This window comes from Hippocampus comes, unplaced genomic scaffold (assembly GCF_001891065.2).
Source record: "Hippocampus comes isolate QL1 unplaced genomic scaffold, H_comes_QL1_v1.1 scaffold9, whole genome shotgun sequence".
Classification (NCBI taxonomy): Eukaryota; Metazoa; Chordata; class Actinopteri; order Syngnathiformes; family Syngnathidae; genus Hippocampus; species Hippocampus comes.
This window is the reverse complement of record NW_017805275.1, coordinates 2,805,332-2,819,272: the sequence shown is the minus strand read 5'-3', so window position 1 is coordinate 2,819,272 and position 13,941 is coordinate 2,805,332.

The following is a 13,941-nucleotide window of genomic DNA, read 5'->3' as shown; positions in this document are numbered from 1 at the left end:
TAAATGGCGATATAAATGTGCTCGTGCTTTAGCTGAGAATGTCCAAATACATCATCTTTTCAGCTGCAAGCAATTTCCTGCATCCTTTGGGGCTTCCCTTTAAAGGAATCAATCAAATCAATCATTTAACTGCCCACTTCAGAAATAAATAATATTTTAGATGCAAGTTTGTGTTGAATTACAAAAAATGAAAAAATTAAAAAAAAAATGTTAACCCAATAAGAGTTGTAATGAATTGATTGAAGTAATGAGTTATGGTTACACATGACTTCTTCCAAAAAGTAATTGAATTTCTGAACTCAAACACTGCCTTGTAAAAGTAAATAATTCCTCAGCAAAGTAATTGCATGATATTTCTATATGTTCTATCTGTAGTGTAGCTGAATGAATACTAACGATACATCTTAGGACATGTATCATTGATTTGAGCTTCTCAGATTGCAACTTGCCACAGGCATAGAAATAAAAATGCACACAAATGAAATACTGAAAAGAAGTAATGTTCACCTACTGCATTTCAATGCAAAACTAAGACACACAAACGGAAACTTTTATATTAAAAGAAATAAAAGCAAATCCGGCCATTAGGTAGCGGTCTCTGTATTTCTACCTTGCGCAATAATACTGAGCTGTATCCAATATTGAAACATCGAGTCATGTTAAGATGCATTCATTGCCTGCTACACATTGTCCGCAAACTTGTTCGCTGATGATGATCTTGAGAAATTGACATTGACTTTCCAATAAGTCCACAGTACTGTAGCTTGAATGTAAGAAGCACATATGTTCACTATCAAGCGCTCGAAAACGTGTGCCTGAAGATTTGTGCTCATGCTCGAGCTCATACGTGAGCATACGAGCACAAGTGTTCAGGACTACCTGTATGGTCCGTGGTACGCGCAATGGATCTTAGTGTTTTCCATCACAAGGGAATCATTGTTCCATAAAACAAAATTCACATATATCCAGAACAAACACACAAACATCAAGTCCAAGAAAGAAATAAGGTGTTGCAGAACTTAATTGACTAGATAATGCCTTTTTATTTGCCATTGACTTGTATCTCACGTGCAGATTTGTCTTTGCTGGCTAACAGCCAATCAGAGTGATTGTTACTGACACCACTTTGCATACTAAGATTGGTGGCTTATTCAACCATCCACCCATTATCTGAAACCGCCCAGAGAAAACCCATATGGGAACAGGGAGAACATTCAAACTCCACACAGGCAGAAATCGAACCCTCGACCTCTGTATTGTGAGGTTGACTTGCTAACCAGTCAATCATTGTGCTGTCAAATCAATAAATAAGCAAATTATACACACACACACACACGCACGCACGCACGCACGTGCGTGCGCATGGCAGCACTTGAAATGGGCTTTGACTAATTGTCCCTGTTCAAATTCCATTTGTTTTTTTCAAAGGTATCAAATGCGTTATTTAAATGCTTCCAATCGTCCGCAGCTGTGAGTGTGCTGGAGCGTTTTGGATGCATAGATGGATGGAGAAGGAATTCCTGTCTTTTGAACAGAACTAGACTGCTCAGGGTGTTCAGTCAACTCTGAGATTTGCGTGGCTGTAGCTCAACCCACAGATGAGGGCGTGCTGATATTTCAAGCAATACATCTTAAGATTTTCATCGATTTCGCTTTTGTACCGTCATAGAAGGATTCCGATGAAATTCTTGAACAAGGCTGCGTGATCATGCATTTCATACAGCGTCCCTCAGATGGCACTCCAATAAGAACAACGTACTTCAATCTACCAAGTCCTTTTGGGCTAAGACTGCTCTGGAAAATTGTTGATAAACATGGTTAATCAATGCATCTCCACAAATGATTCAGAAGTGGGTAGGCATGACATTCAAACAAATAAGAATTCTGTGTGGAATTAACAGATGATAGATCAGATGTTGAAGTAACCCATCAAACTCGAGTGCACTTCTTGGGTGCAGCCGGCAGTGATTAAGTCTCCACCAGTTTGTCAACTAGCGTTGATTCAATAAAGAACTTGAGCGAAAGGAAGTTTAGCGACATCTGCAAATCATTCCTTGAATCTGAGTATCCAATATTTTGCAAAATTGTTACTTCTCATTGCACATCATACGACAAAGAGCCCAGACATAGTCTCTAAGTTTAAGTCACGGTATTTTACGTCCCTTTCAATTGAATTGAGAAAGTGTGGAAGACACATGTAAATCCGCCCAAAACTTTTGAATGTAAACTATATTACCATGGTTGTTGCTGGGGCCACGCAGAAAGGATTAAATGTATTCCAAAAATGTAGCACTACCGCAGTTAGCATCATTAACTGGATTGCTTCATTATGTAGACAACATGCTGAAAATGCTAGCTGTCCCCGCCCTCCGACGTTTGGATCATCAAGCTCCTAAAACAACGTCTTGATAACATTTGTTTTTGTCCGCAAGCAATATAGCTGGCTGCTCTAATTATGAAATTATCAAGATGTTTGTGTCGGCCGCCATCGATTATACTGTTTGGAGCAATCAGCGGTCTGACTCCCAGATGGGATTTTTATGTGTCTCTTTCTTTCCTAGTGATGACAGTGTAGCCACAAGGTGAATGACGGGAAATCAAATTGGTACGGAGGAGAGTTGCAAATCTGATAGGACCCGTTGGGTTTGCCGGGAGTAGCCTGCACAGGGGCCCTTTTTATTGCTGCATTGGACATGTCACGGTTGTCTCATGAACTATTAAATGTCCGCGTGGCAATGAGCTTGATTGCCAAAGCTATTTCACTTAATTTAATTGAATTTAATCGGCCACTTGCACAACTTCAGGCTAACCAAAAAAAAAAAAACAGGTACAGAACACATTTGTGTTCTGTGGAATAATTGATCATCTCCTACCTGCCAACAAACATTATAATTGGAATATTGTATAGAAATGACTTTCTTTGGAACTTAGTAAATTGCGTGACTAATATTACTAGTCAAGTCAAGACACATTGAAAGAGCATGCGTCGTCATAAAACTTTACAGGAACTATGTTCTTTCAATTCATTCGATTTTTATTTTCCTGCGAGACCTTCTTAAACAGGGAAATGAAAATACATTTAGGTTATTTTGGAAAGTAGGTTCACACACCTCCCTAAATCATTTTTGTGTCTCATTAGTTTTAATGAGCTCCTCCTTTTCATTCTCTTACAACCAAATTTAGCTCTACTGCTGCTGCAACTGCTTGAGCTGGCAACCACCTTCCCCCAATTCGGAGACCCAAGTCATTATTGCCGCACCAACTTTGTACCGGGATAATTACTTTGCATCTGTCCTGATTTTGGTGGTGGGCTTGAGAATGTGTTTAACAGCGCAAAGACGAATACGGTACTGAAATATAACGGTATCCACTTTTGAAATACCTGTACAGCAATTTGCCAAAATAAATGCACGAAATTAAAACCCAGCTCGCATTCCAAGTTAGGATGATTGTTGGCCCTTGTTGTTGATGTCCTATAGTCCGTGAGAAACACATCAATAAAAGGTGTTTTGTGCACAATAGATGTTTGAACGCATTCTACCAGTGTTATACAGAAGGATGACATAATTACCCAAAAATACACAGCATTTTAGAAATGGAGAATTCAAAAACACTGCAGAAACACCATGTACAACTGTAAGTTTATCATGGAATTACTCAAGATAAATAAGGAGAATTATCGTCAACAGTGATGTGACTGTGATTAAAAAAAAAAAAGTTTGTGGAAATAACAGCCGCACTCGCGCTCGTAGCCTATGGAAATATTAAGAATCACTCAGGGGATATTTGACTCAGGAGGATCATGAAAACAACAACAACCAAGAAATCCAAATGCTTATGTTTTGCTCCTCAACACAGTGCTCCCATTTCCATAAACAATAAAACAATGCTGCAATCAATGTAAATTATTATTATTATTATTATTATTATTATTATTATTATCGTTATTGTCCATCTACAATAAATGCATTTAAATACAGAAAATAGCATTATTAAATGTAATTTCTGTTTACTGGATTTATCAAAAGTGCCAGGAAGCAGCACAGCCTAATTTATTCTTCACAATTCATGTTAAACTCACTCCGCCTGTAACGTTTTCAGTTGAGCAAACAGAAATGTGCCTGGTAAATGGAGTTAAGTTGGCTTCCAAAGAATAATGAATTCATGAGAAGTGGTGAAGTCGAGGCTGCCAGTCCATCAGAAGCGCTCCCCATGCTCCAGATGGCCAGTCCTTTCCTGGCCTACTTTTTGGATTTTCCCCTCACTGTGACTCTGGCTGTGGCGGTGCAACAATTAGCTACACCAAATAGCCTCAGTTGCTACAGTGATCTGCACGGGCTGGATGAAAATCAAAAGAAATAAACTGGATGAAGACTTCAAATCTGACGCGTGCATCACAAGCCAATCCCATTTGAGATCAAAGAGTTTCCAGCAAGATGAATAAAATCCCTGAAGTAAGGATGAACCACGCCCAGCGAACTAGCGCAGAATCATACACAGAATTTGAGTAGCTTCAAATACTTCATCTCAGCTCATGGCTGACAAACCGAAAATATGACTTCCAACATAGTTTAAAAATTTTCCAAATTAATCTCATTTGAGTAAAACTCATTTGAACTGCGTTTGAACTGAGTTCAACCCGATTTATAGGGATGATTATGGATATTGAAATGAAAATTAATAATTAATTGTGCAAGGAAATGTCATGGCTGCACTGCTCCACCACTGTCAAGGCCTCTGTGTCAACAGGTGCCTTTTTTTTTTTCTTCACTGTGCGGAGGAGGTTTGGTTTGAGAGTGTGTGCGCCTGTAGCAATTTTTTTTCCCGTCAGTTTTCAGTTGAAGTTGTAAAGACGTTTGCCGAACAGTTTTTCTTGACGCTCTAAAATTTTGAGAGCCCTGATCGGTGATTGCCGTTCACTGCGTTCGCACACACACGGACCTTTGCCGCTCAGTGCGATACGGGTTGACATTGTTGCTCGCGGGCAAAAAAATTAACCTAGCGTTACTGAACTTGATCGGTTGGCTATGTTACAATGGCTTGGCAGAGAAACTTAAACTTTTCCTCTTTTGACTCCTTCCTGACTAAATTAATGGAGCAACTACTAGAAAACAGACAAAAGCATGGCGAAAAAGAAATATACTGTTTGGCTGCAAGTACCTGACAGTTTTAACAGATGGACCAGATTGAAAGAGAGAAAAAAAAAACATTTTTCAATTCAAGCTTCCAAAACAAAACCCGCATTCCTGTCACTGCCACATATGACAGTTAAATGATCCGCTCTTCCTGTTCAGCACCAAAACAGTTTAATAAACCGGTGTCTCATCAAACATTCCTCTTGGTCATAAAAATTCAAGAAGATGGAGTCTGTCTATCATTTTTTTCTTCAAGAACCTTCATTATTTTTTTTGCTCTAGACACCTAAAAAAAAATGCAGCCATTATTAAAGATTAATTCTCGATCACAGTTTGAACTGAAGTTTAAAGTTCTGGTTAACAGAATTTCAATGTACCGCGGTTACTGCAGTGGACAGCTTATCATGTGATCAGGTTACAGGGCGCATGAAAGGTTTGAACCATGTTTTAATCTAGTTTTGAATTTTAACCTTGTTGGTGCAATCCGGCCTGAATGTTCTGAATTCCGGTTTTGATGAAAGTGTTCAAAGTGGGCTTCTTTGTGCTCCCTAGAAGACTTGTGCCCCAAGTGTAGATGTAAATATTCAGCAACAACAAGCTACAGATCGGTCAGATCCACTTATCTAGCCACCAAGTGTTCTCATTAAGCAGGCGAGCTGCCAGTGTGTATTGTCGGCTCCTGACAGTCAGTGGACGACTTTTTAAAGGAAATGTCAAAAGCAAGAATGAATCCTACTCATTTACCTTTGATGCTGACAGACTGACGCAGTTGCAGCTCCGTAAGGCAATGAGCCATGGTAAATGGTGACATCACATCGCCCATTTCAATCTCAATCTCCGACTGATGACATTTTTTTCCCAAAATGGCGCTGCTCATATGTTGATTAATTATTCCATTTAATTATTACTCTGTGAGCACAAAGTTAATCAGAATACTGTGTTTAGACTGCCGGAGGCACATAGAACATCCTTATAACGAAGAACATTTTTGCCATAAGTTCCTCTTTTATCGGGACCATATACAGCATGTACCGTAAAGTCAATATAATTATCAATTCAAAGTCTGCTTTTAATGTCTGTTAGGTAATAAGTTATAACACGACCAGGTCAACTGTGCCATTACTCATTCAGAGTGCTGAAAACCAAGGACGCCATTGAGGGCTTCCTCATGGCTATCGTATTGATTAGTGCAAAAAGTGTCAAATGAATCAAGTGTACCTGCAGTCTGTGTGTCCTGTACGTTGGACGTGATTTGTTTTTCAGTGCTGTACCCCTTTTCTGCTCCTCGAGAAGAATTGTGAATCTCCAAATGTCCTAAAATCTTGTTTACAGCACATTTAAGTAGGAGCCATGAGCATTAATGATGTTGCCATTTTGTTTTGACACTCCCAGTTCAAAATGTAGCTCATTTAATTATAACTCAAGTTGTCACGCGCATGCTTCACTGAGCACAATTGGTTGAGCTGAATCATCAAAATGGAACCTTGGCGTTTTATCGAATTCGCACTCATTCATTTAAAGCACTCATTTCGGGTTGGCCAACTTGTCATGCAGGGCCATGTCTACATAAATACTTGTTTTCACGTAAGTTCAAAACAACTTGAACTTTTATGTCACTGTTGTTGCTTCAGCGGAGCGCAGGCATGTGCATGAAGCAGCAAGTTTCACAGGATCCTGGAGGACTCATCTTTTTGTCCGACTGAACAAAATATGAGAACGCAGCTCAAGTCGGTTTGACGGCACTGCAACACAATGCAGCGAGCTGGCGTACGCCGAGCAGGGAAACAAAGTGCTAACTGAACAGCATGATGCGAGACTGAAGTAAAGTGAACAAAGGAGCTAACACGTACAAAAACAAACCATTGGCTATGATTTTGTTTTCTAGTTTACCAATTTTCGAGTAGATTCCATTGTGCTTCTTTGACACATTTTCACTATTAGTAGATTGTCAGTAAAATTGACATACTCAATTGTCTGTCAAAGGGTGTGTTTTCATGCTCAGTCCTATTTGTTCTCATCAAACTGCCAGAGATGCTGGAGCCAGTCCTGCCGTGCACTGAGCAGAAAGCCAGGAAACTGTTTAGAGTGCATCTGAATGTCATACCGTGCTTTAAAAATGTATTCCAATACACTTTTACAAGTTACCTGTTAATGAATGTGGTCAGTGACATAATCCAATTACCATAATATTAAAGTAATGTGACTTGATTACCTTAAATTGCTCTTATAAAAGTACTAATTATGTAAGATTGAACACTGTGTGATTATAACTTTCTGCTGAACAGGTTGGAAAATTGGGTAGTCTTAAATGGAACAGTCCTAAAATGGGTCAGATCCTACTTAGATAGTATTGGATGTATTCAGGTGTTCTGTTGTCAATGCTTTGAAGTGCTCTGCTTTTAGCACTTTGAGCTGCCCTGTGTATGAAATGTGCTACAGTATATAAATACAGTACATTCCCTTGTTTTGCTTTAATATGTATGGCTGTTTGTTTCTGGAGGTTTCACCCTTCAGTCTCCTCTTCAGGAGGCAAAATGCATGCTCCATTGGGTTAAGGTCCCGTGATTGACTTGGTCGGTCTTAGCCCTGAAGTACTTAGTTGTGTTGACAGTACGTTTTTCAATGTGCTGCATAATGAAACTTCTCTTAATTAGATTAGATGCATTTTCTGTAAATTGCAAGACAATATGGTATTGTCGATTTCAGAACTCATTTTGCCATGACCATCATAAGTTAACATCAACAATGACAAGCAATCCCGTTCTAGAAGCAGCCATACAAGCCAGAGCCGTGACATTACCTCGACCATGCTTCACAGATGAGCATGTGAGTTTTGGATCAGAAGCATAATCGTCTTTTATCGGGGAGATTTATCTTTGAAAGAAATGCCACGTTTACAGCACTGACAAGTTCATTGATATGTATGTAAATGACAAGAAGAAATTCATTGCATCATACCCTCTCATACTGAGCAGCACCATATTGAATTAGAACAAATCGTTTCACATTAAAATTGAACTGTGCTCGGGTCATATCACATCCCATGTATCGAGCTACATCCCTAACAATATACATATTTACTTGCTCTAGGTGCCGGAGCCTGACTTCAATGTAACACCTCACATTAATCACAATCCTTTTCCAACACACTGGAACATACTACCTGTATATATCTTGTAAATATTGTGCTGGTCCATCCTCCTTTTGCCTTCTCTGCAACTGCAGACATCTCCGTAAACTCATATGCATATGTGGCCATGTGGAGGAACGTTTATTTTGACATCTAATTCTTTACAGGGGTGATTGATACGGCATAGCCACCCTCATCACACACCGATCGCAAGGCTTGGCTCACTGCTCCTCAGTCATGTTCAGTGACTGTATGTCCCATTTCGCACGCACTGCGTTCCTTCTTCAGCGGGTGTAGCACAGCCTTCCTATTCCTCGTCCATGTTATCTAAAATCCGACTCCTATGTAAAGTTATCGTTGGGTCCAGTTGCGGAAGCGTCAGTAAACTTTGTCCGTCATTCGCAAGCGGCCCGCCGGCAAGTCGGTCATCATCAGTCCATCATTATTTCAGGCCGGCCCAGTCCGTCAATCGTCAGCCCGTCATTCTGTCACGGTTATTTTAACGGCACTTCCGTCATCGCTAAACTACAGTTCAGACATCGCTCCTGAATACATTTCCAACGGAATGTCTCTGTTACATAAAACAGATGACCTGCAATTACAACTCACTGGAAGTTGCTATGTTCTTGCCTAAGGTGGTTTGATGATCACGTAAACACGGCCTAACCTAAGTAAGATGCAATGTGAGCAAGCAGCTAGCTGGGCCCCGTTGTTAAGAACTGTGAGGCACATACACCGGCTCTAATTCTTACAGCGCTTACCTGATTTGGATGTAAAGACCCTCAAATTAAAACTGCAAATCTGCAGTGAAAGCACATCTTATCTTGTTTGTTTCATTACAAATTCATCGTGGTGGTGTTTAGAGTCGAATAGATGAGAATTGCGTGTGTTCATGTCCCATGAATGAACAGAACTTAGTTTATTCATTCGCTGAGCTCATTTAGGTATGATTAGCTTCAGGAATAATACACATAATCATCACTGACTTCTCTCTATTGGATATGAATTATGACACATCTTAGTCTATGTGTATCATACGTCAGCTAACAAAGTATTTAATTTGAGCTTCGAATTAGAAGGGAATGATTAGATCAGTGTTTTCCAACCTGTGGAGCCAAGGCACTTATTTTACGCAAGACAAACTTCACGCTAAGCCACCAAACATAAATAACATAAAAAGTATGCACACTGTAATGTCAATGTGAAACCTGGACGATAGTTGAACACAATGCTGATATTTTCGCAGGGAGCCATGACTTATTCTGGTGTGCAAAGGACAACTGGTGAAGGTTGGTTTGTACCCAATTGCCATCTAATTCAAGATCATTTATTTGTCATGCCTGACACTATAGGCAACTGGCATAGGTTGAAAACAATAATAATAATACAATAACAATAGTAATTATTAGTAATGCTGTGAACATATACTTTCACTTCTCACCTAACTATAAAAGACTTAAATGATTTTTCTAAGAGTCAATGCCTACCGAGCTCAAAGCATCAAACCGGGATATGAACCGAAGCGTGGATTTTGTGAACCGCCCCTCATGAGTCGGCACACTGCTCCATTGAAATACCAAAACACCTTATATGCTGCTAAATAGATGATCATAATAGTCGGTACTTTCTCTGGCATTTTATTTCAGACGACGCTTTTCTCACACTTTTCAAGGGGGCTGAAAATTGTAGTTATGCGTTTGTTCAGATTTGAAGACCTACCTGACCTGCTGACCAGTTCTTTTCAGCTCCAGCCATGGACTGTCCTTTAAAAGCTGTAATCACTCCAATTAGTGTTTGTACTGATGCAGACTTATCCAATATACACACTGCATTACCTGTTCCGCCATGCTGGTTTTCTCTCTCTCTCTCTCTCTCTCTCTCTCTCTCTCTCTCTCTCTCTCTCTCTCACACACACACACACACACACACACACACACACACACTCGGTCTTACCCCTCCAGTTCAGGGAGAGGCTCAGTGATGCATGGTGACAGTAGCATCGTTTCTTGGATTAGCCCCTTCAAGGACAGGCCAGACAGGCAACAAAGGAGCACAAGGCTGCCTCCAGAGAATCCACTGTTACCTGTAGGACTGTTCAGTTGTGCTGTTGCAACCATGACACTGCCGCTTCCGTACTTGAGTGATATGTCAAACTAGACACACCCCTCTGTGTGCTGTGATAACCGTTTGACACCTTGCTCCAGCATTTTGGCAGTGGTTAAACATTGCTGTTTCTGCTGCTTCTCAGCATAATGCAGACTGTCAGTTCTATTTCCCAAGGTAAGAAGTGTTACTGCAGTTAGACCCTCACCACCCCAGTAAAAACTCCAAGGAGTGACTGTCCCGTAAATGGTTTACTACGTCAGCCTCAGTGGAGATTTAACACGAAAAAAAAAAAAATAAAGTGAAACTCTTAGGACACAAAGTGTCTCTTGTCTCATATAATGCAATGTCATAACTATTCCAGACGGCACCAAAGTCAGCTCCACACATCAAGCATGTGATGCAATGACACGCCGGCTCCCTCAGTCAAGCGCATGCATCCAGTGAAAAGCGAGCCAGGCTGCCTTTTTCACTTCAGCAGGCATCTGTTTGCTGACCGCATAGCCTCATCATGCCATTGTTGACATACACACATACAACTCAACTCTAAACTAGCGGAAGATTTTATTTGGTGTGTTTCATGCAAAAAGAATGAGGGCGCAGCTAGTTCAAGCAGCTTTTATCTTGATTTGCCCAAGATTGACTTTCTTTCCGCTACAGAGCATTGTTGGATAAAAGTACTGTACTGTATATTTTTTCTCTTAATTTAAAAGGTAGTGATTAGCTATTTACATTGTGCCTTTCAACCGGTAATATGAGACATCTCTGTGGACGTTGCATGTTTTCGCGGTCACATTTCTAAATATAATGTTGATTGAAGACTCTATATTGCACATATTATACATCCTACTGTATATATTTTAAGTGATGCTCAACATGGGATCCGGTCAGGTTATAAGTTGGAATCTTGTAGTCCATTAAATTCTCCTCCAAAAATTATGAGTACAGTGAAAGGAGGAGAGCGCTTTTCTTTTTTCTCTCTCAAGCATCCTTTTATGACTTTCAAAGGAAAGTGTTGGGATGTTGTGTTCACCCGCCTTGATCACTTTATTTTGACTTGCAGACAAAACAGGAGACATGTCGCAAATACCGTTGCAAATCCATTTGCGGGCAATAATGTAACATGTCTCAAGCATTCAAAAACTCAAGAACTTTGCATATCAAAATATTAACATTAGCCGAGGACTCAAGTAACACAATGTGCTCCATGTAAATGTTTGGACAGCACCCAAACTAAAATGAAGAGGTGAGAAAATGAGCAATATAATTGGTGAAGGAATATCCACTGTTGTCACAGGGTGATAAGTATGTCTAATGATGCAAGAAACAATTTAAAATTTCTGAAGATCAACCAGGAAAAAGGAATTATGAGTTGTGGTGGTCCTGACACACTATAGGTGGCAAGTGGATATTCTTAAAAGGACACTATGTGGAGGTTTGATGATGCTAGTTTTTTTTTTTTTAATATATATTTTTGCTTCAATACAACATCATGGAAATTAACTGTAATTTAAGACATAGTAATATAGATCATTAAAGCTGTTTAATACAGTTAGTAGTAAGGAATCACACAATTTAAAAAATAAATCGAGAAAAATGAAGGCATTGATTCAAGTTGCATTGCGTTGCATTGATCTTTGAAAGCGGAGCCCTTTGAATCACTATTTACTCCAACTTATTTCTCATGTCTCTTGAGACTTCGCAGAGAGCCCTCATGTCATTTCTTGATCAAATCGTGGTCACATGGATTACAAACGTATGCCGATAAACTGAGAGCAATTGTCCCATCTTGACAGTTGTTAGTACTGTACTGTACTCTGCTAAGAGCCTTTTTGGAATTTTCTCTCATGGCCACAAGTGGTCAGACGTTATTATCAATGATAATCTTTGAGAAAAGAGACTCACCAACCCTCTCTGCCTATCCATTATGATCTTGGCCAGTTAGTTTCCTGGTGAGCAATACTAGAAAGAGTGTGACATTTGGCTTCTGACAGCTAATAATTAGGCTGACTGGTATCCTTGTGTTCCTGCGTTGACCATATTGGCCTCAAATAATCAGATTCAACCCCACATTGTGAGCTGCACATCTAATTTATCATGTGTCACTTTCCCTTTGCTTGAGTTTGATGCAGTCAAGCCATTCCGACAAAATATTTAACGCATGCGCACACACACACACACACACACACACACACACACACACACACACACACACGAACATGAATGACTCGTTAACAACAGTTCAGATTCTGAAAAGACCGAATGACCACCCTGTGTCAGCATAAACAATGCTTCAACTGAGAGGTTATTAAAGTCTACATTAGTGAAGACAGTTGTCATTTAAGTGGCTAAATATACAGAGTCCATACATATTAACAAAATGTTCATGACCTGACGAAAATCGACACGCCACTAATGTGGTGAAGGAGAAACCCCCATTTGTATGTTTCAAAGCTAAAAAGTGTGCTAACAGTACTTGGGATGGATGGATAGACTGGACATTTTTTACCCGCACTGATGTTGACCTTTTGGCAGCGTATTAAAAATGACCCAGTGACCGCGGGGTAGGTCATTTTCCACACTTTGAAAAAGTATGAGTCTCCCGTCCTGTCATCAGAAAAACAAACACAAGGTTATTTTCTGCAGGCAACAGCAACATCATCAGATGCGCGCCAATGGCCTCTGCCTAACAATGACGATTCATCATGATTTGATAATCACTTGGCCTTCTCAAAATTGGGCGAACTGATGCGTATCACCACCGTGTCTAGTCGCCTATGGACAATGACGTAAGGATTTTTAAAATAACTTCTCTTACTGCTGTCAATAACTGGAAAGGCATCAGGTCTGACAACACACAACAACTACACATGCTGTATCTTGAGGGACGTCACTTAAGTCAACAACTGAAAAATTACACCATGTTTGTTTTGCTTTTTTTGGCGGGGAGAGCTTTCTGTGTGTATTTGATGGCTTGAACTTATTGCAAGGGAGCAATACTGGCAACTCTGCTCCGTTTCGCAAAACTAACAAAACATAACTAAAGAACAGCAGAGGCTCGTACAGGCAAAGTTCCGCCACGTTCCATGTCTCTGGATGTCAGTTTTTTTTTTGTTTTGTTTTAGTTAAAGCGATATGGTGGGGCAGTAGTTGAAGTCGCACATTTCGCTTGGATGTGATGTTTGAAATCGACCGTCAACTGCTACTCACCAGTACTTGAGTGGGTTTTTTCACTGAGTACTCACTCAAATTATTGGATAGCAGCCTTTGTAGTTTTACTTGAGTCATTATATTCTGATATTGCAATTCTCTTGAGTACATTTTTTTGGCTATTCTAGCAACCGCTGATCATTACAGTCATGCGTAAACAACGGTTAGGAGAAAGTTGGATGATAAATACGCGGCTTTCGTTGCACGGTTTGATTTTCATAACACACCTCATTTTTGCATCAAGTGGTATCTGTGATTTCCTTCCTTTCCCCGCAGCTTTTGAATATGTCAGCTTTGCAGAGAAAGCTGAAAACGACTCCTTGAGCTGTAGGTTAAGCTCCATGGCTTAGTGGGCTACATCCA